Raw genomic sequence first — 18967 nt, 5'->3', positions numbered from 1 at the left:
GAGCAATGGCAATTAAAGGCTAGCTCCACACTCCCCAAAGCCCGCAAGCTGGGGCCTCACCATCGGATATAGTTTAAGGTTATATACAGGACCTTGTCTCGTCTTTCTTACATTGGCTAAGTCTACTAAACACATGACTTTCACTCATTCTTTTAATGTGATCAAACCAACGAAGGCTCCTGTCATGTATACATTTGCTAATAATGTCAAAAATCCATTTTTCTCTAAGGTTATCACGTCTAAGGCTTTCATTGAGACTCACATTACATATCCATCCTAAAAGTTTAATTTTAATTTGAACACATTCTTACAATCGATATAATTGCATGTTAATTTAATTGATTTAAACGTAGAGTTTAAATCTCGTTAAAATCAGAGGTATACAAAATCACTCCCGTAATGGCAAGACTAAAAAGTGCAAGAGTAATTATGACCAATCAACTGAAGTTAGGAGAATTTAACATTGTTAATGCCAAACTCTCCTAACTTCAGTTGATTGCTCATAATATAAAACGCAACGTTCAACGAAAGAAAAAATATCGTCTTTTCATACAAACGTGTACTTGTGCATATGCACGTTATCGCTAGTGAGAGATCAAAACAACACAAATCCATTAAATAAAAGTCTTTTTTTGTATACATTGCCTGATCTTCGTTCATTTCTTGTCACTTTTTCTATATGTGCCGTTGTTTATATAGTTGCATCGTCTAGTGCCTCTTGATCGGCTGTTTAACTTGGGTGAATGAAACTCATACATGTAACAATGGAGAATTGTTGCAGTTTCAAAGGTCTTATTGAGTAGAGATGTTAGTTTAAAAGGGGAGAGACAAAAATTAATTCCTCATGTAAGATAGACTAACTTTAATTTGTTCTTGCTTAATTTTCTAACTTAGTGTTAAAAATGGTTGACGGATGGACGGTCTAAGTGAAATGTTTATTTAGAACCCTACGCTTGGTCTAACCGCTTCCCAATCCCAACATGTCGGAACTGGAAAACACTACCCACTGCAAAGTTTCCCAGGGCTCATTAACTATTACCAGTGCTTTATTCCGAAAATGCATGAACTGCAGGCATCTTTGAACAAGCTTTTGAAAAAGGATATACTTTCGGAATGAACTGCCGAATGTCAGTCAACGTTTGAGGAAATTAAAAAGGTGTTAACATCAGACCTTTTCCTCACACATTTTAGCCCGGAACTAGATATCATAGCGATGCTAGTTAATACGGTATAGGTGCATGCCTGCTGCATAAGATTCTAGATGGTTAGCAGAAAAAAACAATTGCCTATGCATCCAGAACACTGCTCACGGCCGAAAAACAGTACTCAAATAGAGAAAGAGGGTCTCGGCATTCACCAAATTTCATCGTTACCTGCACGGTAGACATTTCACGATGCAAACAAATCATAAGACCATTCTAACCATTTTTTAATCCAAAAAAAGGACTACCCACATTTACGGTCAACCGTTTACTAAGATGGGGAATCAGTTTATTGAATTATGATTTTAAACCGGAATTCTTATCGTCAACGAATACCGCGCATGCGGATGGCCTAAAAGGAACCCATCGAGGACTCAGTGATCGTCGCATTGCGGATAAATAGTGAAATAATGACGATGATTTGCAATACAAATGAATAATTACCAGTGACTCTTCAAGTAATTATGATTGAACGAAAAAATGATGAATTTATAAAAAAGCACAAAGCAGAAATTAGAACAAGGAGAACTTACTTCTAACATTTACTTTGTCTGCGACAACGTTCGGTTTTATACTGAGAGTCATCATTCCAAAAGCGTTACAAAATACAAAAAAAAAATCTACATGGGTCATCCTGACAGCAGTAGAATGAAATGCCTGACGCGTAGCTTCGTTTACTGACTGTCTATAGACCAAGTTATAACTAATATGGTTAAAGCATGCAAAGGTTGTGCTTTGGCTGCAAAGACACCACCGGTTATCCACAAACCCTGGCTAAAATCCGAACAACTGCGGTCCAGGATACACATAGACTTTACGGGACGACTGGATGAATTCTATTACTCGATAGTAGTAGATAATTTATCCAAAGGATCAGAGTTCTAAGATGCAAGAAACCCTGTCTCTGTCACATCGACGCAATGTTGCATCCCTCTGCATGTTCTACAAGTACTTTAACGGTGAATGCTCTGACAAACTGCAAGCACTTGTGCCCCCTCGACGTAAATACCCCCGACAAAACCGACAAGCAGCTAAATCCCACCCCTTCATAGTAGAGATCCTTAGATACAAGAGAGCCTTCTACTCCAGTAGTTTCTTCCCCAGAATAGCTAGACTTTGGAATCCCCTTCCGGGTCCTTGCTTCCCCGACTGTACTGACATGCAGAAGTTCAAGTGTAACGTGAACCGACATCTTGCTGTCCAACTTCCTACACAGTACCCCTGATGCTTATGTCCCTGATAATAGTCCCCTACAACAAAGTGGCAATGTGCCTTGTTTGGGGTGAAAATGCAATTACCCCCCCCCCCCAAAAAAAAAAAACCACAACAGCGGTAACCATTAATTTCTCACGTGAGATTTTCGTTCGTGTTGATATTGTTGATTGCCTGGTTAGTGATAATGAAACCCAATTCACTTCTTCGGAGTTCCAAAAATTTGCGAAACATATCAGGTAAAACATTTTACATCCCAACAATCAAAGTGAGGAAGCAGTTTCTGCTAATCCATTACTTCAGTACTTTAAATTAATACAATTTCTCATTAATTACTTTTTGTTGGCGACATCTTTTATGCCAATGTTAACCAATTCTTGTTGCATCGCCAATTTAGATAACCAAAATAAGAATAACTGTTTGACTTTGTATTTTGTAATCTACAGACACGTGTGTTTCGAACTTACGTTCTCATCACTAGAGAAAATGATATTGTCGGGCGGAGGATTCGAACCCAGTCACAGAGTCCTTGACTTCATAGTTTGATACTCAATCCCCTGGCTACCAGTAATTAGATTAGCAAACATTTTAAGAAAAATTAAATTTTGTTAATACCGATTAAGCAGGTATAAACAGTAAACGTTAAGATAGTATTCAAGGACTGGCGTCGAAATATTTCATTGCCATAGGCACATAACATTTAATACATTTCTTTCTAGTAAAACAAGTTTTTATGCAAAATTCAATTTATTCACTAACGTAGTTATTTTCGAAAAACTAGATTACAACGACTTTTGATTTGTGTGTGTGTGTGTGTGTGTGTGTGTGTGTGTGTGTGTGTGTGTGTGTGTGTGTGTGTGTGTGTAGAACGCTGTGTTTTTGGTCTCAAAATATTTGTAAAAAATTTAGTCATCACAATACCACATTTAATCTAGAATTTTTCTCGGACACTACTGCGCCAGACTAGTCGAAATTTTGTATGGACCTTTTTTATGGTAAAGTGCAACGAGCTAAGTATTATGGTATCCGCTCGATGCATAGTTAGGTATTAATAGGGATTATTAGGGGTTAACATATAATAAAAAAAAAATTAGAACAAATCTAACTATATTTCACCACCATGCCAACGGTTTATAACTTTTGCACTCTTTTTAACATGCTTGAAACGTCTAGTTGTGAAACCTTAAAAGAAATAAAGATTTTTTTATATAATAGGTTGAATATAGTTAGATACCACGTCCACCCCCAATTTTGATATCCTGTATCACTTCCCTATGGCTTCACCCCTAACAATCTGTTCGACATTGTTTCGGGTTTTGATATTCTCCCGAGTATTCTTTCACTCCTACTTTTAGCTTTGATTTAAAATTTGTAAAAGGAGTATACACTATTCATTATTGTTTTAAACGACTTTGCGTATGAATTCAAAAAAAAAAAAAAATAAACGAATACAAAATCATGATAAAGGAACAATTCTATAATCTGAATAAAATAAAAGTGCGCTTGAAAGTCAAATTACAACGTAATAATAGGAAAATGAACAAATATTTTACTTGTTTGAAATTTATAACACAAATATATTTCAGAGATATACTCCATCTTCAGTGTTTTTTTCTTTTTCTTTTTCTTTTTTCTTTTTCTTTTCTTCTTTCTTGCCAGGTTGTAAAGTTGGAGGAAGAAAAGTCCGTTTGTAAAGATCCGCGCGTTGTTTTCAGCGGTTGTGATTTGAAATGTTTGAACTGTGTGTAGGCAACGCGAGAATAACGTCTAGGGTGTAAGTTCATATAGAAACGTTGATTTAAATTGAATAAAATAAAATACGCATCAAGTGCGCTTGAAAGCCAAATCACAACGTAATAACAAACAATATGAACTGACACCCTTGAGGTAATTCTATAATCGTTGAACTTTCGAAAAATATTTTTAAAATATTATATATTTGGGAACCCTATGCCAAGCGATTAAGTTAGCCACTGGGAGTATTCCATGTGTTTGAATACAAGTATGTTACCAATGCAAGCAAAAGAACAATTCAGAAACAATATACTATGCAAAATAGGGAGTCGTTTAGTTCTCTCCCACTGCAAGAGCTGTGACACCAGGGTTGGAAAGTGGGATTCAGAAATCAGCGTCCCAGAGGAGGGACACTGACCTGTAAAACATGCCTTAGCAGCCCCCTTGGCATTCCTTGGTAAGGGCGCCTTAGGTGATTAGCAAATTAACCCCTTCTCAAAGCGAGAAGGAAAGTCCTGGGAGGATGAACCTCCTAGAACTGCACAAAACTAAACTCCCACTGCAAAATCAGCAGGGACGGGATCATTACAGGAATGGTCCAATCTCTGTTGATTTAGGGATCCGAGGATAAAAATCCCTAGCAGATGGGCCCTACGCCAGTAAGTAGCGATTAAGTTTACTAGTGTGAATTTTGGCAACGGTTAAATTATTGCATGTCAGAATAACCTGGCGGCAAACAGAGTGTACCCAAATGCAGCTGGCGTAATTGAAGCGAAAGGCAAAAGTTAAACTCCCTTAACGAAACATATAGTCGAACGATCAAGACATGGATGACTTCATGTTTTCGAGCGAGAGAAAAAAGGTTTAGTTTGTCTATTTGGAGTACGAACGAGATATTCAAGGGCTGGAATGATCTAAGTTGAATATTACCGATGCCTCTGCCTGTCTGCGTCTCCCAATTCTCAAGTTGGAAAAATATGTTAAAGACGAATTAATTTTAGCTAACTAGTAACTATTCATGAGTAAATGTTTTCTCCGAAATTTTTTCTCTTGAAAACTCAACAAAGTTCCCTTGTGGTGTCATGCATAAATAGCTTTATTCGTCTCACTAGACTGACAAGACGATCTCGACACATATGAAAATCTACGAGGAAATGTAGCAAAAAACAAAAAACAAAAACAAAAAAAAAACTAGCAGGTGTAAACTAACGCGCATGTTCGAAGGGCGTTCAAAAACTAATGCCTCATTTTTATTCCGCCCGAATTGATCAGAAAAGAAATGCGAATTGCATTGTTATTATGGCTGAACTTATGCATTCCTGACCTGAAAGTTAAATCTCTCTGTTGCAGATATAAACGGTGTGAGACTCTAAGAAAGCAACCTTTGTCACGGACGTGCGTCAGAAGCAGATATGCGTCCTTGGACTCCTGGGAAATGTTCATTAAGAATGTTGGTGACTATGTAGTAAAATCAATTCGGAAGCACAAGATGCCACTTTTTTAATGGTACCAATCCCGTTTTCGTAGATTTTCGACTTCTTGAGGTGAAAAAGATTAGGAGACTTGTCATTGGCGTTGTTATTGTTAATAATAATAATAATAATAATAATAATAATAATAATAATAATAATAATAATAATAATAATAATAATAATAATAATAATAATAATAAAAGAATGGGAGAAATTGGAACCAGAGGAATGACTAAAAATACAACGAATAACAATAATGAAAACAGCTGAAATATCAAGGAAAACAAGGAATGTGGAGACTAAAACATATGAACTACAAGCGTAGACCATACAATCTTCTACAAAGACAAAACATGAAGCGCTACATGGAACCAAGAACACTGAAGCTGCATACCTATAAATTCTCTAACCCCTACTCCATTAGCACATCACTACCCCCCAAAAGAGTGAGACAGAATAACTAAGTAGTCAATGAGGTAGGAAAGACCAAAGAGTGAGCACTGACCAGACCTCCACTGTATAAGTGCGAAGAGAACTGGGACCTTGGGGGAAGTTGGGGGGGGCTTATTGGCAATCAAATTCCAATTAGGACCAATGGCCACTGCCAACGAGAAGTCAATGGCAAGCAGCTGTTGCGATAATGCAAATTTATTTGCAAATTACATCGAAAGAGGTGGAGACTATTGGAAAATCTGGGGAGACTTGGTGTCACTCAGCTATCAGTGGACAGCACAAGCCGTATTCAATGAGGTCTTTGATGACCTGTGTGAAAACTCCCTGTGAGACCATATTAATCAGACCCCCGCACTGAATAAGTGCGAAAAGGACTCAGGCATTGAAGAGGCTTGTTGTCGCCCAAATTTCAGTAAAGACTAATAGAAATTGCAAGCAAGAAGTAAATGGTAAGCGACAGTTGCTATAATGCAAAACATTTGTAAAAGTTTTCGAAAAAAGTTGCGAATGCTAAAAATCTGGCGAAACTTCTTGTTACCCAGAATCCATGAAACAACCCCGCTTGATGTTAGAGAGTAATTTCTAATGATGATCTGTGTGAGAACTCCTAGTGAGTACAAGTAATAATAATAATAATAATAATAATAATAAGAAGAAGAAGAAGAAGAAGAAGAAGAAGAAGAAGAAGGAGAAAATTAAAACTACAAAACTAAGTTTACTATCTGCCCCCACAAAATTATAATATTAGCAGCAACAGTTGAGAAGGTTCGAGAAGGATGCAAATATCAAGGAGAGAGAGAGAGAGAGAGAGAGAGAGAGAGAGAGAGAGAGAGAGAGAGAGAGAGAGAGAGAAAATGAACTAGGCCTCCACTAGATGTGCGAAAAGAACCCAAGTTCCAGTGAATATTAATAATCATTGTTTGCGAGAAATCGACAGTAAGCGGATGTTGCGATGATGCAAATATATTTGCAGACAAGTATCGAAAGAGGTGTCGAGTACTGAAAATCTGGAGAGGCTTGTTTAACTTGGACTCCCATGAAACACCACCGGTTGTTGTCAGTGAGCAATCTCTGATGATGACCTCTGTGAGAACTCCTAGTGAGTAACAGTAAAATTCGGTATAAAAATTGAAGGAAAAAAAATAAAAAATAGATAAATAAAATGACGAAAAAAAAAATGTATACATTTATTTATTTTGGAGGAGGTCGAAAAATGCAAAAAAAAAAAAACTATTTGCGAAGAACAAATACAAATAGAAATTGGAAGGGAGGGGTCGTGAAGATGATGATGACGACGACGACGACGATGGTCACAATAATAAAAACAATAACAACAACAACAACAACAACAATCAGAGGAAAGAAAAATTGAGCTGAGCGTAAAATGGGAAGAAAAAAATGAGTGCAATGTGAAGAACTAATGAAATTAAATTAAAGAAAAAAAAAACTGAAGTTTTGATAGAAATCTAAAGAGACGAAAAATGATATAGGAAAGAAGAAGAGAAAGAAGAAGAAGAAGAAGAAGAAGAAGAAGAAGAAGAAGAAAGGGGGCCGATGATTATACTTCTGAAAATTATATTATTTGGTGGATTTGAACACAAAGAATATCATGAGAAATTTTGAAAACATATCCAATGGTATAATTAAGCAGGGCTTTTCATTTCCTTTTCAAAGTGTATGCTTAAATGAAAAACTGTTGTCTTAAATGGACACAATATGCATATACACATACAAATATACATATACATATATATACATATATGCATACATATATATACATACACACACATATATACATATATGTATATACATATATATACATATATGTGTATTTATATGCATATATGTAAATATATGCATGTTGTGTCATGGAACAACAATGAAATTAAGAACAATCAAGTCGAGGTTCAGTAAAGGAACAAGTGTATTAACAATAATGTACAAAGATAGGAAAGCGTGTATATCTGCTGGGCATTCGGCTAGCAATTGCAGTGCAGTCGCATCTTCTCACCGGTGTTGGAATTACTAGCGCTATTTATAGTGCTAATCGGTGTAAATTTCTCTTTTAAAGGAAGGCCGTTATAACAGTATTGTGATATATATTTATATATACATATATGGATATATATATATATATATGGATATATATATATACATATATGCATATATACGTACATATAAGTATATATATACATATATACACATATATGTACATATATGTATACTTATATATATATACATACATATGTATACATACATATATATACACATATATGTATATACACATATATGTATATACACATATATGTACATATATGTATATATATATACATATATGTATATATACATATATATACATATATACATATATGTATATATATATGTATATATATATATGTATGTATATACATATATATACATATATGTATATATATACATATATATACATATGTATATACATATGTATATATACATACATATATATATACATACATATATAAATACATATATATGCATATATATACATATATATATATATACATTTATATATACGTGTATGTATATATATACATATATGTATATATACATATATGAATATATATACATATAAGCATATATATATATATGTATATGTATACATATAAGCATATATATACGTATATGTATATATACATATAAGCATATTTATACATATATGTATAGATATACATATAAGCATATTTATACATATATGTATATATACATATATGTATATATATATACAAGCATATGTATACATATATGTATATATATACATATATGTATATATATATATATATACAAGCATATATATATACACATATATGATGAAAATAATGGAAATAGTATTCCGACAAAATAGAGAAAATAAAAAGGAACAAACCGTATTATGTGTTCATCAACGTTTCGAAATAAAGACGAAACGTTGATGAACACAATACGGTTTGTTCCTTTTTATCTTCTCTATATACATATATGTATATATATATATATGTCCATGTGTATATATATACATATAGACATATATATACATATATATATGCATATATGTATATATATACATATATGTATATATATATATATAAATATAGATGTATATATACATATATGTATATATATGGGAAGTGGTCCACATTTTCCAGTCTAGCGTTGTCGATGGAGATGTTTGGGGGTGAGACTGGGTACTGTTTGGTGGTGATTGATGGAGGATTTGGGTTTTTTTTATATTAATTGTTAGTCCTTGCTGTTTGTACGCCCTCGTGAAGGCAACCAGTGTACACTGTAGGTCCTCTTCTGAGAGGGCTACAAGGGCGTTATCGTCTGCATACAGTAGCTCCATAATGGATATGGTGTTCGTTCGACCTTTGGCCCTAAATCTGTTGATGTTAAAAAGTCGCCCGTCAGTTCTGTACATAATCCGAACTCCGTGGGGAAGATGTTTGTCTATGAGATGGAGGATAGCAGTAATGAAGATGGAGAACAGGGTTGGGGCAATGACACATCCCTGTTTCACTCCCGTGTCAACCCTGAAGGGCTCTGTTTCATCTCCACTACTACTGAGGACTGTAGCTGACATATTGTCATGTAGCAGTCTCAGTACCCGAATGTACCTCTCTGGGCATCCAAACCTTGCAAGAACCAGCCAAAGGGCTTGACGGTTCACAGAGTCAAAGGCTTTAGTAAGGTCTATAAAAGCCATGTATAATGGTAAATTTTGCTCCCTGCACTTTTCTTGGAGTTGACGAGCAGTGAAGATCATGTCCATCGTGCCTCTATTTGGTCGAAAACCACTTTGGGACTCGGGAAGGATGGTTCCCATACCTAGGCAGCACCCTATCATCAAAAGCCAACATAGATGATGAAATACAACACCGTCTCAGCTGTGCCAGTGGGGCTTTCTCAAGGCTAAGGAAGAGAGTATTTGAGAACCGTGACCTTCTGGCAAAGACCAAAATCATGGTATATAAAGCTGTCTTGCTGCCCACTCTTCTCTATGGATCGGAGACCTGGACCACATACAGGAGGCACGTAAAAACCCTGGAGACGTACCACCAAAGATGCCTCCGAAAAATCCTCAGAATTAGTTGGAAGGACCGACGCACCAATACCAGCGTCCTGAGTGAGGCTGACATTCCCACTATCACCGCTACTGTTGCTCAACGCCAGCTCAGATGGACTGGTCATGTTGTCCGAATGCCGGATCTCCGCCTCCCAAAACAGATTTTCTACTCTCAGCTTGTTGAGGGAAAGCGTGGCCAGGGTGGCCAAAAGATGAGGTATAAGGACAACATCAAAGCAAATCTAAAGCGGTTTCACGTGGACCTTGAGACATGGGAGGACGTGGCTGGGAACAGGTTGGCATGGAGGAGCGCTGTCCACAAAGGTGCTGCGCTTTATAGTAGTGACCTAAATCAAGCTGCTGAGGATAAACGCAAGCATAGAAAGGACAGATTATTAACCAGACACACCCAACCCCACCCCACCACTACTACCTTTATCTGCCCAAATTGCACAAGACAAATTGGGTCTAGGATTGGGCTCTATGCTCACCTGAGGACCCACAGAAGCCATAACGGAGGACAGTCTTACTCGGACACGAGTGACCGCCGATGATGATGATGTATATATATATATCTATATACATATATATCTATATACATATATACACATATATATACATGTATATATACATTTGGTTTCCTTAAAAACATCCGTTTCCCGTGACTCACCCTCTATACACACACGCGCACACACACTCATACATACACACACACACGCACATATATATATATATATATACATTATATATACATATATATACGTATATATATGTATATCAAAACGAAAACTTTTTTTTTATATAGACAAATATTACACGTAACATGTTAATGTTTCGGACAATTAGTTGGTAAAAGCCAAAAGTCTTTGTCAGGCTAGGTAAAATGGTTTATATGTCATTTAAGACGACTGGTTCTTCTTCTTTTTTCTTTTTTTTGAGAACCATTATATTTTCATTATAAAAACCTCTATTTATGAGAAAGATTTTTTAAGCCATCACAATCGGTATGTACAAAGTACTTCTAAATAAACGATTAACATGTATATATATAGTAATCAACGGAGTGTTTCGCTGTATCACAGCTTTTCAGTGCCGTTAGACTTGAACCCAACCAGGGATCGGACCTATAATTATTTAGTTGACAGGCGACCCTCTGGCCCATGGGATCGATCCCCTAAACGATACCATCAAATATCTATTTATATAAGCATTTGTGTATATATATATATATATATATATATATATATATATATATATATATATATAAGTAAGATAAGTCACAGATTAAACATTTTGCTAACAGCATTTCATTTTTTCTGATGATATGTGCCATTATTGAAATTATTGAAAATCCATGGATTAAGGAAATTAACATAACTACCATCTATATATTCCTTGTGTCAAACAATAAAGTCTTAACTCGAATATATCTGTTTATATTTTGATTTAGAGGATTTAACTTTAACTGTTATATATATATATATATATATATATATATATATATATATATATATATATATATATATATATATACTAGCTGTACCCTGCCACGCGTTGCAGTGGATCAATTTGGTGTAATGGAAAAATTTAATAAAAGAGAAAATGCATGTTTCTTATATTAGTACAGCAATCCACTGCAAAAAGTGAAAAAGAAGGCGAAACTGAAAAAAATGGTGCTCTTGCAGAATTTGATCTGGATCCTCGAGAGTTTCTGTCAATCATTCATGTTTTGGACTTGACCAACAATCAGTGGATGAAGCCGAACGTAGCAAAAATGTTGAAACGCTAAATGCTTTTTTTTTGTTTTAAAAAATGTGATTTATTAATTAATATTTGGTTGATGGTGGGGGGAGGGGGGTTACTATACACAGATTCGAAAAAGTCGTCCAAAAACAAATAAATGAAAGCAAAGGTAAGGTAATTTATGTTTCTACCTAATTGGATAATTGTTTAGTGTTTTTATGTAATGTAAAATGTTTAATTGGCTCAAAAAACAGAAATGGTCGCGAATTCTGTTGAATACGTTAAGTTTGGGAAAGTAAGTTGAAAACTAAAAACTATACAAAACAGTGTCTGAAACTCACCGAACATATGTTACCATGACATAGGCTGGCATAATGGATAGGTTTCTGACAGTATTTTGTATAGTTTTTTAGTTTTAACTCACTTTCTCTAACTTAAAGTAATCAACAGTGTCCACCACCATTTGTAGCTTTCAAATACACCAATAAACACTGTTTTTCGAGCCGACTAAACGTTACATTAAATGAAAAGGGTTTATATTACTAAACACAGATACAAAGAAGTTGTCAAAAAATAAATATATAACAAATAAATGTTATCAAAGGCAAGAAAGGTAAGTGTTCTACCTAACTGGATAAGATTTTAGTGTTTTTATGTAATGTATAATCGGTTCAAAAACATTCAATGTTTATCGGTATATCTGAAAAATACAAATGGCGGCAGACTGTATCGAACATGTTAAGTTTGGGGAAATTTTGGGAAAATGAGTTTAAACTAAAAATACTGTTAGGAACTCACTCAATATATGGGCTGGCATATAATCGGTGGTTTTAAACTTTTGCTCGATACAGGTGACGACTTTTAAAAATCCCTTTTAGTGATTACCTGGTGTGAGGATATTTGTACAACTAAACGGCAAATCTGCTAAAAAAAATCCGGTATTATTTTACTTTAAGCCCCGTTTCACGTTCATATATAACGAAATATTTTATTGTAGATTTCGGTGTGCTAAAAACGAATCTGCAAACCGTTTACGTAGCAAAAAAAATGTTTTCATGACATTCATGAAATTACTTTTTCGAAAAGTGGGTGATCACTTTTCAATGTAAATTTAACTTAGAATGAGCACCCACTTTCTGGCCACCTGAGAGAGGGACATTTTTTCTGTTTCTTGGCTAAAAAGTTTTTTGTTTGATTTCTTTTGCATGGTAATAACCCCTGAACTCTGGGACTATTTTCCATTTAACAGCCGTAGCCTTCGTTTACGCTATGCGTAAGCATAAACGAAAGCTGTTTAGCCAATAAACATGGGAAAAAATCCCCCCTCTCTCAGGTGGCTAGAAAGTGGGTGCTCATTTTAAGTTAAATTTACATGGAAAAGTGATCGCCACTTTTTCGAAAAAGTAATTTCTTCATATCATAAAAACTATTTTTTTGTGACGGAAACGGTTTGCAGATTCGTTTTAACACACCAAAATCTACAAAAAAAATTTTGTTATTTACGAACGTGAGACACACAGCCCTTAATGGAAAATTATATCAAAAATCCGGGGGAAAATAGTTTTCAATAAAAACAGCAAATGAATTCGATAGAAAAAAAATGGCTATTTTTTTTTTCTTTCTGTGTGTTTCTTGGCTTAAAAGTCTTTTTGTTTGATTTCTTTTGCATGGTATTAACCCCTGAACTCTGGGACTATTTTCCATTTCACAGACGTAGCCTTTGTTTATGCTATGCGTGAGCATAAACGAAAACTGTTAAATATGCATTCGCGGACCAAACTGCCTTGTAAAAAAAACCTTTAAGCCGATAAACACGAAAATAAATGCCCCTTCCTCAGGTGGCCAGAAAGTGGGTGCTCATTTTAAGTTAAATTTAGATGGAAAAGTGATCACCCACTTTTCGGAAAAAAAAATTTCTTCAGATCATGAAAACTATTTTGATACTCCTTGGGCGTTGAGTTCCATGGCGACCCGCAGAATTATTTAATGGTCGTTTCCTTAGTACCCCCCTAGTAGCAGTGTCAGAAATTTCGTGAAAATAGCGAATAATTCCACCCCATCTTTCCAAGCTTATAACTCCTCGAAAAATGCAATTCAAGCCCTAATTTTTTTTTCAATTAAAGGAGCAAGGACCAAGATTTCATTAAAAAATTTTTTTAAAAAAACGTGTTTTTTTTAAAAAAGGTTTTAAACTTCGGACTTTACAGGTAAAATTCTAAAAGAACACTATGTTTTTTTTGTTTTAAATTTGAATATATTATGTTATGTATTGACCTTTTCTCTTCAATTTGTGAGTAAATAATTATGTACTTATCGGGTTCTAAATTAATTATTATTAGACATTTACAAAATGGGAGGCGTGAATTATTCGACCCCCTGTCTTTCCAAGCTTATAACTCCTCGAAAAATGTAATTCAAGCCCTAATTTTTTTGTCAATTAAAGGAGCAAGGACCAAGGTTCCATTAAAAAAAAAATTAAAAAAAATAACGTGGTTAAAAAAAAGGTTTTAAACTTCAAACTTTACAGGTAAAATTCTAAAAGAACACTATGTTTTTTTTTTAAATTTGAATATATTATGTATTGACCTTTTCTCTTCAATTTGTGAGTAAATTAAATATTTACTTTCGGGTTACTAAATTAAGTATTTACTTTTTAATAGACACTTAAAAATTGGTAGGGGGGGGTTCGTGAATTTAAAAAAAAAAACGTTTGTCTAAAATATTATATTCGATTTATTGGAAAGAACATAAAATTTCACATTGACCCTGAAAATATCGTAAAAATAGAATCAATAGAAAAATTTGGATAGATTTTTAAAATTTAAAAATTGAAAAATATTGAGTTTAAAAATTGAAAAATATTGAGTTCGGAAAATTCATTAATGTTTTAAAAAAAAAAAATATTTCTATTACTTTTAAAACAACTGTAATAGTTTATTTTGGAAGTATAATCCATAAATAAAATAAATAACCCACTTTTAACAGAGAAATTCCGAGATGTTTATATTGTATTCGCAGTTTCGTGTTAGGGGTGTCAAAAATTCCTACAAAAATTCTGATACTGCTACGCATGCGCACGTAACATTTTTTATTTATTTACTTACGTGGTGGAGTTTCTATACTGATAGGTTTTTTGAAATTTTTTCACTGGATTATTATTGATTGAACACTAACCAGATTATGAAAAAAAATTGAAAAAAAAAAAAATCATTTCAACATTTGAAAGGGATACTCACTTTTTAGTTACCACGTTCTGGTAAATCGGTCACTTTTTATTTATTTATTTATTTTTTCTAAATACGGAAGTGTCTTCGGGAGATATAAAATGGTCGCATGTTGACGAAGCAATGTATCGGGAAGCGTACGGGATTAAAAATTATTGGTAAATTTTTAGATTAGGTCCACTCCACCTCCTCAATTTTCTTTTAAATGACGACTTGAAATGGTTTTCGACTATGCTGAATACGAAAATCGCATCGAAATTTTGCAGAAATAAGTAGTTATCAAGATATAAAAAGTTGTATTATGCATTGTAATCTTTAGCGGCCATCTTTTTTACGTGTGTGTATTTGTTTATGGCGTGTGTGCACGTAAAAAGATGGCCGCCGAAGAATACAATGCATAATACAACTATTTATTTCCGCAAAATTTCAATGCAATTTGCATACTCGGAAACCTATAAATGTCGTCACTGAAAGGAAAATTGTGGAGGTGGACCTAATCTAAAAAAATACCAAATTATTAAACATTTCTCCAGCATGTTAGTGAAATTTATAATACTTTTAAAAAATTAAAAAGAAACAAAACAAAAGTTTTGAAAAAAAACTCACCTTTCACAAAAACAATTAAAAAAAACACACACAAACTGTGTGTGTTTTTTTTTGTTATGATAAGTAAAAAAAAAAAAATAAATAAAAATCTCGAAACTTTATTTTCATGAAAACAATTAAAAAAAGTCCTGTTCTCTCTATTTTTTTTCTTTGAGAAACAAATATATTTCTGACTTACAAATGCGGTAGAGACTCATTATTTTTACTTTCTATGGTTTTGATATACCGCGTTTTTATTGCTTACAAAATGGGTGACTGATTTATCAGAACGTTGTAACTAAAAAGTGAGCACAACACCACTTTCAAATGTCGAAATAATGATTTCTTTTTTACATTTTTTTTTTAATAATCTGTTTAATTAGTGTCCAATCAATAATAATCCAGTGAAAAAAAATTCCAAAAACCTATAAGTATAGAAATAAAGCATGGGAGTAATGTTTGTACAACGTAACGTCGCCTTTCGCACTTTTACAAACATTTTTTAAAAAAAGTAACTAAACCATTTATTGATAATTTGTCACGTGTACAAACATTTATTTATTTACATAGGCTTAACTCCTTTCATGAATAAGAAAAGTTTTACTCTTTAAGAATAATAAAAGGAAAAAGTTACTGAACATTTATAAAAGGACTTCTTTTCATGAAGGCCAGAGGAATAGTTGGCCGAAAATTCGTGAAACAACAACAATAAATAAAAATGGTGCTAATGCAGAGAGCGATCCGCGCTATTTTTTAAATCATATTTCCACGTTTAAATAACGTTTTACGATTTTTTATTTATTTATTTATTCAATTGTAAGGTTAAAGTACAGAATAGGTACAAAACATCCTTACCTCCCCATGTTAAGAATGACTTTTTAAATAATAACATTATTTCAGCACGGATCACTCTCTGCATGAGTAATCTTATATAGGAAAAAAAAAACTCAAAAGCAAGCAACAAACTTTTTTTTTTTGGCCTTATATAATAGAAAAGATGTGTAAATTAAAAAAATTGGAAGATAAACAAATGAAATATGTTTTTTTTTGTTTTTGTTTTTTTTTATTTATCGAGTTAACAGAAAATTAAACCTTTCGTCAAATCGTGGCTGTGAAATGAATCGAACCGGAAGTTCAGTTTTATCAACAGAACAGATTCGCAGAACCGATAAATAAATATATTTATTTTATTTAATATTTTAATTTTAATTAGGTAAATTTATTTTAATAACATAAAAACATACCTCGACTCTAAAAATGGGTTGTCTGAAAATTTCAAATAAATTGGTAACGTATAAACATGGTTTTATTTCTTTAGAACGAACCAACTTTACATTTTTATATATATAGATATGCCGAGCAAAAAAAAATGTTGTAGTAGGAAGCCAGGCTCGAACCCATACCGCCAAGGAGGAAAATAAAGGGGGAAAAACCTGACGTCTTTGCTGTTACGAGCACCGCTAAACCGGAAGGGACGTAGGTTTAAATTAAGGCTAGACGATCGAAAAAAGGGATGACTTTTGAAAATATCGGTGAAAAAAAAAAACCCTCCCTGTAGAAAAGTGCCCAGTTGAGGGTGAAGAAATTAATGTATTTAGCCAATATTTCGTCTGAAGGGTCGAGCTTCAAAACAATACGTCGTGTGAAAATTTGTCACCTCTGTTGAAGTACTAGGCAGATATGCAAACAAACATACATACATTTATATATTGGTAGCTCAAATTTCCGACCCAAACCGATTAAAAAGCTTGCCCTATCTCTGAATACCCTTTATGTAAAATTTCAAATGTTTAGGCCAGAAACGGTTTGAGTAATTTGTTAGGGACAGCAGAAGTAAACAATTTTTTACTTTGACCCCTATTATGACCACTTAACATTTGTTTTAGGTTCAAATCAAGTTATTTAGTTAGATCCATGTCCAAGGAGTCTATATCTAAAATTTCAATTGTTTATACCCAAAATTGGCGGAGGAGTTTGGTAGAGTTCGCAAAGGTCAAATTGTTAAACTTTTACACCATTAACAGCCAAATTTCTGGCCGAAAACGGATTGCAAAGATTTCCTAAACCTCGGTATTCTGTATATCAAATTTCGAGTCTGTAGACTGAAAATTGACAGAGTTATTGTGTAGGGAAATGTACACAGACAGACACACACATACACTTTCATATATATATATATATATATATATATATATATATATATATATATATATATATATATGGTTGTCTTTTTCTTTTTTAGCCTTCGGGTCAAGATCAAAGTGTAGTATCTGTCCTGATGGTGCACTTCATTTTTTTGTCTCATTTAACGGAAGAAAAATCCTTCAGGACTGATACATTTTTATTTTTGTTACTAACAAGAGTGCCCCTTTTTGAGGAGCTGGTTTCCCCCCATGTTAAAACCGACATTGTGTCTAACTATGCCCTCGTGATAAGGCAAGTAAACAATATATATATATATATATATATATATATATATATATATATATATATATATATATATATATATATGTGTGTGTGTGTGTGTGTGTGTATGTGTGTGTGTGTGTACATGTCGTACTTATTCATAAATATAAATGTCAAAGATAAATATAATCTTTAAAATTGATGAGCAAAACTTCAATAAAACAATTCAGCAGCTATTTTTCATAATGCGTTCTCTCTCTCTCTCTCTCTCTCTCTCTCTCTCTCTCTCTCTCTCTATATATATATATATATATATATATATATATATATATATATATACATACATATATATATATATATATAAAGGTTATGAGGGTTTTTTGAAGCATGAAAAACGATGTTACCTTTTGTATTTAATATTTTTATTGTTATTTTTTATATTTCAAGCGGACCCCCGCTCTTGGTCGCAAAAAAGTATCGATTTTCGATTGTTATTTTTTATATTTCAAGCGGACCTTAACAATAAAACTATTAAATACAAAAAGTCACATCGTTTTTCATGCTTCAAAAAACCCTCATAACCTTTAAATCACTATCCTAGAAGCATACGTGGACTTTTAACATATATATATATATATATATATATATATATATATATATATATATATACATGATGATTGCAACGTTTTTTCAGACGCCACTCCCTCAGACACTTAAAGTCCATGAGCCCAAAAATCACTTTTTTTTTAGTCCTACCGGTGAATTCACACGCTCAAGCAGGCATAACACTGAAGACGGTCATTGAGATCAATTATTACATGCTTCCAGCATTTCAAGTCTCTACACGTCACAAGTTTT

This window comes from Euprymna scolopes, chromosome 39 (assembly GCF_053919585.1).
Source record: "Euprymna scolopes isolate OS-2025 chromosome 39, ASM5391958v1, whole genome shotgun sequence".
In the NCBI taxonomy this organism is placed as follows: Eukaryota; Metazoa; Mollusca; class Cephalopoda; order Sepiida; family Sepiolidae; genus Euprymna; species Euprymna scolopes.
This window is presented reverse-complemented; position numbering follows the sequence as displayed.